Genomic DNA, 9,832 nt, shown 5'->3' with positions numbered 1-9,832 from the left:
ACATAAGCACCGGCATCGGATGAAGCATACAGGGTGTAGTGTTAATGAAATCAGTCTATAAGAGGGTCATTTAGGAGTCTGGTGACAGTGGGGAAGAAGCTGTTTTTGAGTCTGTTTGTGCGTGTTCTCAGACTTCTGTATCTCCTGCCCAATGGAAGAAGTTGGAAGAGTGAGTAAGCCGGGTGGGATGGATCTTTAATTATAATGCCCGCTTTCCCCAGGCAGCGGGAGGTGTAGATGGAGTCAATGGATGGGAGGCAGGTTCGTGTGATGGACTGGGCTGTGTTCACGACTCTCTGAAGTTTCTTGCGGTCCTGGGCCGAGCAGTTGCCATACCAGGCTGTGATGCAGCCAGATAGGATGCTTTCTATGGTGCATCTGTAAAAGTTGGTAAGGGTCAATGTGGGCATGCCGAATTTCCTTAGTTTCCTGAGGAAGTATAGGCGCTGTTGTGCTTTCTTGGTGGTAGCGTCGACGTGGGTGGACCAGGACAGATTTTTGGAGATGTGGTGGAGATGGAGATGAGACAAGAGCCAGGAAGACTCTCGAGTATCTAGGTGTATTATCCTGGAGGAAGGAATGGAGTGTAAATATGCATGAGAGGGGAGTGTGTAAGCCTTTGTGGAGAGGCACTCACTAAGGGGAAAGTGGATGGTGGGGGTCGCAGTGGAGTAGAGGGCTGAAGGGCCGGCTTTACTCAGGAATCCTCACCACTCACTTTGGATTTCTTCTCTTTTCAGTACATGGAGAATCATGGAGCCTGGTGAGTTAATGTTTCTACTCATAGCACCAGCAGAAACAGAGACGTACTACTGCTTGCTGTTGAGGGGGAGCCTTGGCCCATAGCTGCACAGGGAGCAGCATGACAGAGGGAACAGCCCATCTGAGACTATACTGGCCAAGGGGCTTCCGCTGTCAGTCTTCCTATCTTCAGTTGTTAGAAGCACAGTGCTGGAGAAGACGGCACCTGTCCCAGGGACAGTGGACCACCTTTGCTAAGTCCTGCAAGAGCTGGCAGCACATGGGATGGGAGGACACCCTTTGCCAGTGGCCCTTAATGTCACCGCTGCTCTGAACTTCTATGCCAGTGGCTCATTTCAGGGTAGCACCCAGTCAGCCACACACAAAGGCATTACGGAGGTGAGAGATGCCATTTATATGAGGGCCCACATGTAACTTGGACCAAGATCAGGAGAGCTAAGATGTTAGGGCCATGGGTTTTGCCCATTTAGCTGGTATTCCCTGAGTGCACGGTTTGATAGACTGCACCCACGTGGCCCTACAGTTTCCATGGCTTCATGTGGCATCATTTATGAACCACAAGGGATACCATTCCCTCAATGTCCAGCTCACCTGTGACCACACAATGAGAATCATGCAGGCATGTGCCCGATTCCCAGGGAGCATCCATGATATCAACATCTTGGAGCACTCGCAGATTCCGGACATCTTTGAAGGAAAGCAGCATCTAGAGGGATGGCTCCTCTGAGACAAGGGCTACCCAATAAGGAGTTGGCTGATGACGCCAGTGTGGAGGCCACAAACTGAGGAGGAGACTCATTGCAACGAGGCTCATGCTTAAATGCACATGCTGATGGAGCAGGCACTCGGATAGTTGAAGATGCGGTTCCAGTGCCAGGACCAGTCAGAGGGTGCCCTCCAGAACAGCCCCCACAGAGTGTCCTGCAATATTGTCATCTGCTGCACTCTCCACATCTTGGCACTGCAGAGGGGAAGACCACCTGGACTCGGAGGAGCTCAACATTTTTTCAGATGAGGAGGAGATCAAGGAAGGCAGTGAGGGGCAACGTGTGGAGAAAGAGGAGGAAGTACTTTGGGCCATGGATAACGCCCACTTTTGCCATCAGGCTAGAGGAGCAATCATCTCCTCTAGGTTTGGAGAAGAGCAGGACTAGTGGTGAGGAAACATCCAGACAAGGGAATTGCTATCTCAGCATTAGTGTGGTGCCCAATCACATGGTTAAGGCCATTGGCTGGACTCCGCAGGAGAATGATGATAACTTGCATTGAGGACTGAGAGATGGTCCTCCCATCATCAGAGATGAGTCAGACTCCTGCATGCCATAGAGTTGAATGCATCCTGCCAAGAAACAGGCTTAACATGGGGTTCAGAGATGCGGGATATGTTCTCATCTGCTTCCACCCCATTCGATGCCAGGAATTCTGGCATGTTCCTCCAACTAACCTCCAGGATGGGCATCCTCTCAGCACTTTGTCAACCCATGGCGTCCTCATCACTCGAAAAGAGTGACTGCTATGAAAGGCCCGAGCTTTCATTCCGGGGGTGAGGGCTTGCCAACAGCGCTGTGTCTTCAATGAGTCATCAGTGTGGGAGGTGGAGGAGACATAGCGCTGCCACTCTCGCACTGCACAGAGGTGAAGTGCCAAGTGTGCAAAGGGGTTGCAGATCTTGGCCCCATGAAATGATAGGGTGGAAGATTTAGTGGTGAAGAAACTGACATTTATTACAAATGTGCTATTGCAGTGATGCCCTATCCTAACTAGTACCTGACATCCCCTGTGCCCACAAGGTTCCACAGTTTCCTACTCTTCCTCACCCTCACACTACAGGTGCAGGTGTTTGCTCAGGATCCACATTTGAGGTAGAGATGATCTGCTGCCTTCCACACCCTGTTTTCTGAGATGACTTTAGCGAGCATCCCTTGAGGGATCTGGACCATGAGGATCAAGGCTTTCCTTCGAGCAGCATGGGTGTGGCACTGCGTCCCTGCATGACCTGCAACAAAGTCTCCACTGTAGGTGCCACCCTCACTAGGTCAGCCTCTGTACATCTGAGCGGTGGCACCATCTCCTCGGACAGAAGACGTTTGGACTCCTGCCGTTGGCCTGGCAGTCTGAAGAAGGATGCTGTCATTCCATCCTGACTCTCATAACTTTGTCTTTGCATTTCCATCAGCTAGAGGATGATCAGATCCAGGGCAGGTCAACAGCGAGGGGCTCAACAAAGCCCTGGACTCCAGCATTCCTCCAATTTCTAGATCCTTGGGACACTCCTGCCTCAGCCCACAGTGGATCATCATCTGTGAGGTGCGCACAAGTGAGTGATCCAGAAGCCTGTCTACTAGTTAATCTGAGCAGGATGTGAGTAGCTGTCCCGAAGGGTGTAGGTGACAGCAGTGAAGCTTCTTGAAGGGTGAGATCAGAGAGGTCTCCCTCTGAACTGCTCTGCACTGGATCTTCCTGGTGGTCCGGGCTGGGCGTCTGTTTGCCCTGCAAGGGAAGGGCGATGGCAATAGCACATCATGGGGGATTATTGGGTGAGATTTTTAATCATGTGAGGCTTTAGGTATGACTGTGTGTCCTGAGGGTTCTCACTTTTCCTCCATGCTCCCAGTCCACCATCAGCACCGGCACGGTCAGGCTCCCCATGCGGAGTCAGTGTCCGGAGCTCCCGCGTGACTCCAGGTGGCTGGGCCCTCTCACTTCGGTCTGCTCCAGTTTGTCCTCTGCAGACACAGATGGAGAGATTGTAGGCAGCATACCTGCCAGTTCAGATGGTTGGGATGCAGCTTACGTGGGACTCGAGTGGGATGGGGGATGTGAGGAGCAAACTTGAGATGTGTGTGTGTGTGGGGGGGGGGGGGGGGGGGGGGGCGGAAATAGGGCTTTGTAACATGTGGGCAATCCGTGATGTCAATGGGTGAGAGATTGCCTTGGAGGTGCGAGAGGTGGGTGAGGGGGTGCAGTGAGAGATTGGAGGTCGCTGATCTACCCTGGCCATGTGAAGAAGGTAATTCATTTTCTTCATGCTCTTCTGGAGAGTGCTGGCACTCACCAGGGCAGCTATTGGCTCACAGGTGAGGATGGTGACCCCGCTGGTGGACCGCCACCCGGATTGCGGGTGGAGTACATCCTGCCTCTGCTGCATCTCATGCAGAAGTCCGGTCAGGGCTCCCTCAGTAAAAGGCGGAGCTGTGTCCCGTGTTGCCACCCCGCCTGGAATGGATCTGGAACAAATGGTGGTGAGGTGTTTATATGGAGCTCCCCAGTGATTGCACTAAGTTTCCCCGGGGACAGTGAATCAGCGGGAGGCCGTCAAGAGCGCAGTGTGATTGTCCTGGGGAGAAATACCTGTGTTAAAATCGCCTCAAATTTACCAAAAATCCCAACCCCGATGTTGTCGCCGGGACCACACCTTGCCGCCCAGTGTAACTGACACACTTAGTTATCAGAACCAGGAAACTGTTCGGTAGACCAATGGGCTCTTTCAGTGGAAAATATATTTGCATATCTAATAAAGCAGGGACATTTCATTTGTCCAACCTTTGATATAAAGGACGGCACCCGCTAATCCGAAAGATTACATTTATTGTATTCACCAGCACCTTTACAATGGCACCTGTTGTTCTTGCTCTGCTCTCGTTAGTAGTTGGTTTGGCGTGTAAGTGGCTGGGAGATATTTATTCAGCGTCGAGAATTGTGAAATAAATGAAGCGAACCTTAATCCAAAACTTTATTTGATCTAAATGTAATGTTCTGTGTTGGTGTTAAATTTTATACGTCTTCGTTGGTCGGTTGATTTTTAATCATGGCATCTTTCATCATATTTGCAGACACCAGCGAGCAGATCAGCTTGATCCAACCAGATTCCGTGTCCACCAGGGAAAACCGTTATCCTAAACTGTACAGTCCATGGAATCAGCCTCTCAAAGAGATATGTTTATTGATACCATCAGAAACGTGGCAGTGCCCCAAGGTTTATTCTGTATGGAACCGATAATAGAGGGGACGGTATTCCAGATAGATTTACCGGCCTGGAAGACGAAAAAACCAACGTGGGCCATTTGACCATCGCCAACGTGGAAACGGAGGACGCCGGTGATTATTATTGCTTTTCAAGTGAAGAAAGCGGCTCCACACAGTGGCGGGTCCGGTGACCCCTTCAGTACCAAAACGCTTCATAGAGCTTGCACCTGAACTCACATAGCCGACTGTAATTGAAGTCAGCGGTTGGGCCAACAATATAACCTTTCTGACACTCTCGAATTGCATTTTTAAAAAACGTTTTAAGATTGTTTTTTTTACCCAGCAAGAATGAATTCCTGCTTTGATAAGCCACCCTCTGCCCAGTTACACAGTTCGGACGGTTTTTATACGGCGCCATACCACAGTGGGAGGTACTTCGGTAGCGGAACCAGGCTGAATGTTCTGGGTAAGTGACATATTTATGTTTCATAAAGTAAATTGCTTGGGAGATTGGGAATTTAAATACAAAGTTTATTTCGCCTCGATTGTTTATTTTTCTGCAAGATAGTTCATTCTGAGACTGAATGACAACTGGAATATATTGATACACCTCCTGTCTAAATAATCAAACTGTAACCAGATACTCCCCTTGGTCTATTCAATAGAAAATTAATATTCCATTAAAAACAAGTCCACATTCAGTATGCTTTTGGTGTAATTCGTCCCCGTTGTTACCTCTGCCAGTGACAGTATCAGAAGGAAGGTGATAGCGATTTATAGCGACTTGTTCAATTAAATGGATCATATTTCCGCCACTATTCCTTGGTGCTCCCACTTATTTAGCAACTAGAGTTAGACCCGCACTATTAGGATCCGGATTCGCAACTTGGGATGTAGTGCGTGTGGGACTTAACAATCTATCTTTTATACCACCTGATGTTTGGGGAATGAGGTGAAATGGCACAGCGCCCGTTTAGTATGTTAGAGGTAGTGGAATCGATGCCCACATTCTCCCTTTAGATTTTAGGATAGCATGGCAGCACAGTAGTTAGGACTGCTGCCTCACAGCGCCAGGGATCCGGAATATTGCACATTCTCGCCGTGTCTGCGTGGGTTTCCTCCGGATTGAGCATGTTAAGTTGCCCCTTAAGTGCCCAGGGTGTACAGGTTAGGTTACGGTGTCATGGAGTGGACCTGGACCTGGGTAGACGAGTGTTCTTTCAGAGAGTCGGTGCAAATTCGATGGGCCGAATGGCCTCCGTTTGCACTGTAGGACTCTATGAAATGAGAAGACATGGTAATTCCGCTACACATTCGAATCGTTCCCATAGCTAGTCAAGGCTGATGCTGGAGGATTATGTGGCTCAGGCTAAAACTCTGAATCGATATTAAGAGAATATTTAACTTTATTTGATACTTTTATTCTGTCCAATCATAAAATCTTCTGAAGCTTATTTTTGGAGCACTAACACCTGTTTCCCAATAATGGATAACCTGGGCAAGTTTTCCTCCAGCGAGCACCATCTTGCTTTCATAGATTTCACTGCAGAAGGAGGCCATTCAGCCCATCGAGTCTGCATCAGTCCTTGGAAAGAGCACCCTACCTAAGCCCACACCTCCACTCTCTATCCCATAACCTCACCTAACCTTTTTTGGACACTAAGGGCAATTTAGCATGGCCAATCCACCTAACCCGCACGTCTTTGGACTGACATCTTTGGACTGTGGGAGCAAACTCGAGCACCCTGAGGAAACGCACGCACACACGGGGAGAACGTGCAGACTCCGCACTGACAGGGAATCGAACCTGGGACCCTGGAGCTGTGAAGAAACCGTGCTAATCACGGTGCTACCGTGATGCCCCTAATGCGTTGAACGGATGCAAATAGAAAAGTAAGAAATGTGTTTTTTAGAATGCGGCTGGGTACAGGCAATTTCTTATAACTCCTTTCAAATCAAAGCTGGGTAAACGCAGCAGGTCTGGCAGCATCAGAACAGTTCTGTAGAAGGGGCATTTAGATCTGAAAACCGGCTGGGTTTATCCAGCATGTCCCGTTATTATTTCCCATTTCCTGTATCCAGTGTATTTTGCCTTTATCAAACAAGTATTTCCATCCTGTTAAAATATCCTTCCCATTCTGAAATACCCTAACTATCCGCCCATGTCATTCAATGGCCCACAGACTGCGGAATATCCGCGTACCTTGGGGTGAATTTTCCGGCGGAACGTCGGGATCAATTCCTGTTCCCGAGCCCATGCGTTTCGAGAGCACACCAGCTTGCTTAATTTTAAGCAAGGCGGTCAATGATTAGGTCCTCTTGTGTTTGGCATCAAATTAATGACATTGAGCGGCACACGGGAAGGCCACCGGCAGGCCTTCAGAATCCTGTATGTTTCAATGAGATCACCTCTAATTCTAAATTACAATGAGTCCTAACCTGGTTAATGTTTGCTCACAAGACAATCCCTCCTTACAGAGATCATCCTAGTGAACCTTCTCTAAACGTCTTCCAATGAAATAATACCACCTGTGTGCGAGCTCTGTGTTTCGTGCAGAAGTATCCCCAAGTCTCCTTGTGTTGCAGCTTTCTCAGTTTGATAAACTCTTTCAGAATTTCCCAGCAGAGTGGCCTGCTTATGTGCTGTAACCACTCTATGATTCTATGATACAGTCAATCAGTTAAAAGTCAGGAGAGGGTTCACGCTCTTAACCGTTATTTCTCAATGATGAAGATTGGTTCTACCAGCGCAATAGCATTCCAGGCAGGATACTGGTGAGGGTCAGGTTTGTTTTTAATCTATCCATTCATAGTGAATTAGATTCGATTTGATTTGATTGTCACATGTACCAGAGGAAAGTATTTTTCTGCGGCCGAGGGCACATACACAGTATGGCCATAGTAGACAAAAAGAATGATCCAACAGATTACAGGTACATCGACAAAGTGATTTGTTACAGTGCGGAACAAGGGGCCAAACAAAGCAAATACACGCGCAAGAGCAGCATAGTACAAGTCCTAGTTTGGTGTGTTACTTAAACATCTCTGAATTTTATTATGAATTCTGGTAACTGTATTTGGAAAAATGGGTGCCTCCCTCCTAATCGAAAGTGTCCTTTCTGTTGCTTGAACAAGGTAAATCCGCCTCTAGAGCAAAGTCGGCCATGTAGCAGCGGGGAAGGCTTGAACATTCATTCACAGGTTTTCTTAAACCTGTACATATTGATGGGGAAAACCACATTGTTAGATTCACTTCTACTGTAGGGCTTCAATTTCTGCTGGAACTTTTGCCGTTGTGCTACACTTTCGCACAAAAATCCTTCTCAGACATCAGAAACTTCCACAAGGATTCTCCCCATCTCCAGCTGTAATTTTGGCCTGAATTTGGACAGCAGATTTGGCTAACTGGAAATCTTGCCACGAGCAGAATTAGGCAATGGTCGGCTGATTTGAATTGATATGTTGACCGCTACACCCTGCTTTGAAATTTGTTACATTTCATAGAAATGATAGAATCCCTAGAGTGCCACAGTAGAAAGAGGTCATTCAGCTCATCGAGTCTCCACCAAACCCCCCAAAGAGAAGCCTACCTAGGTCCACTCCTCCACCCTATCCCCGTAACCCCTTAACCTAACCAATACATCTCTGGCCACCAAGGGTAATTTAGCAAGGCCAATCCACCTAACCTGCTTATCTTTGGACTGTGGGAGGTAACCCACGCAGACACGGGGAAAAAGTGCAAACTCCACACAGTCACCCAAAGCCGGAAATTAACCCGGGCTCCTGGTGCCATCTGAATTTTGAAAGTTATTACTCTCAGATAATCAAGGAATCTCTATTATTATCCCACTCACCATATTAGCAACTTCGAGGCCCTCTGAACCTCCCGAGCAAAGGTATTCAACGTGAAACAATATTTTACCGTCTGGAATTAGATTTTCCGAATATGTTGCGTTCAAATGCCGTCAGATATATTTGTGTCCAAGTGCAAATGATCTCAAATGTAAAACCACGGGCAGGTGCAGGACGTACACTTTGCAACTCACGCAGACAGACACATTTCCTGTTCAGATTTGATCGTGCCAACATCTCACAATTCAAATACATCAGTCACTGAAAATGAACTCAGAATTAATGCGACCTTTTTATTTTCCTTTCAGGTCGTCAGCCAGCCAATCCCACGGTCTCGCTGCTCCCCCAGCAAAGGAGCAGATTGCAGTGGCCAACCAGGCGACGCAGTTGTGTTTGGTGAATAATTTTTACCCGGAATCCGTACAACTTGTGTGGAGCGTGGACGGCAACGTGAGAGAGACGGGAATCCAGACCAGCTCAACCTTACTGGACTCTGACCAGACGTACAGTGTGAGCAGTTACCTGACCCTCTCCGCCTCTGACTGGAACTCACACGAGCTTTATTCCTGCGGGGTTAAACACGAGTCTCTCGGGTCCACACTTGAGCAAAGTATCAGGCGTTCAAGCTGCATGTGATGGAGAAAGAAATGTATTGTTGTAACCCAGCAATTTATCTGCATTGCTGCTTAAAATAACTCGCAACTCTTTCTTGTCTTAAGACTCATCCATTAAATATCCGTTTTGCTGTTGATGAAGACCTCTTGAAAAAAATATACATTTTTGTTGGCCTTTGTCATATATGTTTTAAGTTTTAGATACAGCCATTGCATTATGTACACTGTATTAATATCTGACTTTTAGCCCTGAATAAAACAAAATCATGACCAACACGCGTCGTAATCCCTTACATTGTGAAGGTCAAATTCATATTGTAAGCTACACACCCGAATGGTCACAATCTGTCTATCTCCATGCACAACTGACTGATCCTATATGCACCTCCAGCTCTTAGTGTATTTTTGTTTATATCAATGATTTACAAGAGTTTTGTTGACTGGATTTTCGGTATTACCCCATACCTTCTTCTTTCCTTCCCGCAAGAAATGTGGTTTACGGGATATGTGTAAACTTGAAAAAATAAATAAATAAATAATCAAGTATTCAGAATAGAAATGTTGGACTTTTACTGTTTCTGGGTCTCAATGGAATTCAGGCATATCGGTGAGAAGCGACAGCAGAGGAGCAGCGCGTT

General features: G+C 47.4%; 1 pseudogene; it reads left to right on the top strand.

Annotated features, from left to right (window-relative positions):
* The first annotated feature begins 4,570 nt into the window (after positions 1-4,570).
* On the top strand, positions 4,571-9,468 carry LOC140415262 (immunoglobulin lambda-1 light chain-like; annotated as a pseudogene).
* The last annotated feature ends 364 nt before the right edge of the window (positions 9,469-9,832 follow it).

Source organism: Scyliorhinus torazame, chromosome 1, assembly GCF_047496885.1.
Source record: "Scyliorhinus torazame isolate Kashiwa2021f chromosome 1, sScyTor2.1, whole genome shotgun sequence".
Lineage (NCBI taxonomy): Eukaryota > Metazoa > Chordata > Chondrichthyes > Carcharhiniformes > Scyliorhinidae > Scyliorhinus > Scyliorhinus torazame.
This window is presented reverse-complemented; position numbering and strand designations above follow the sequence as displayed.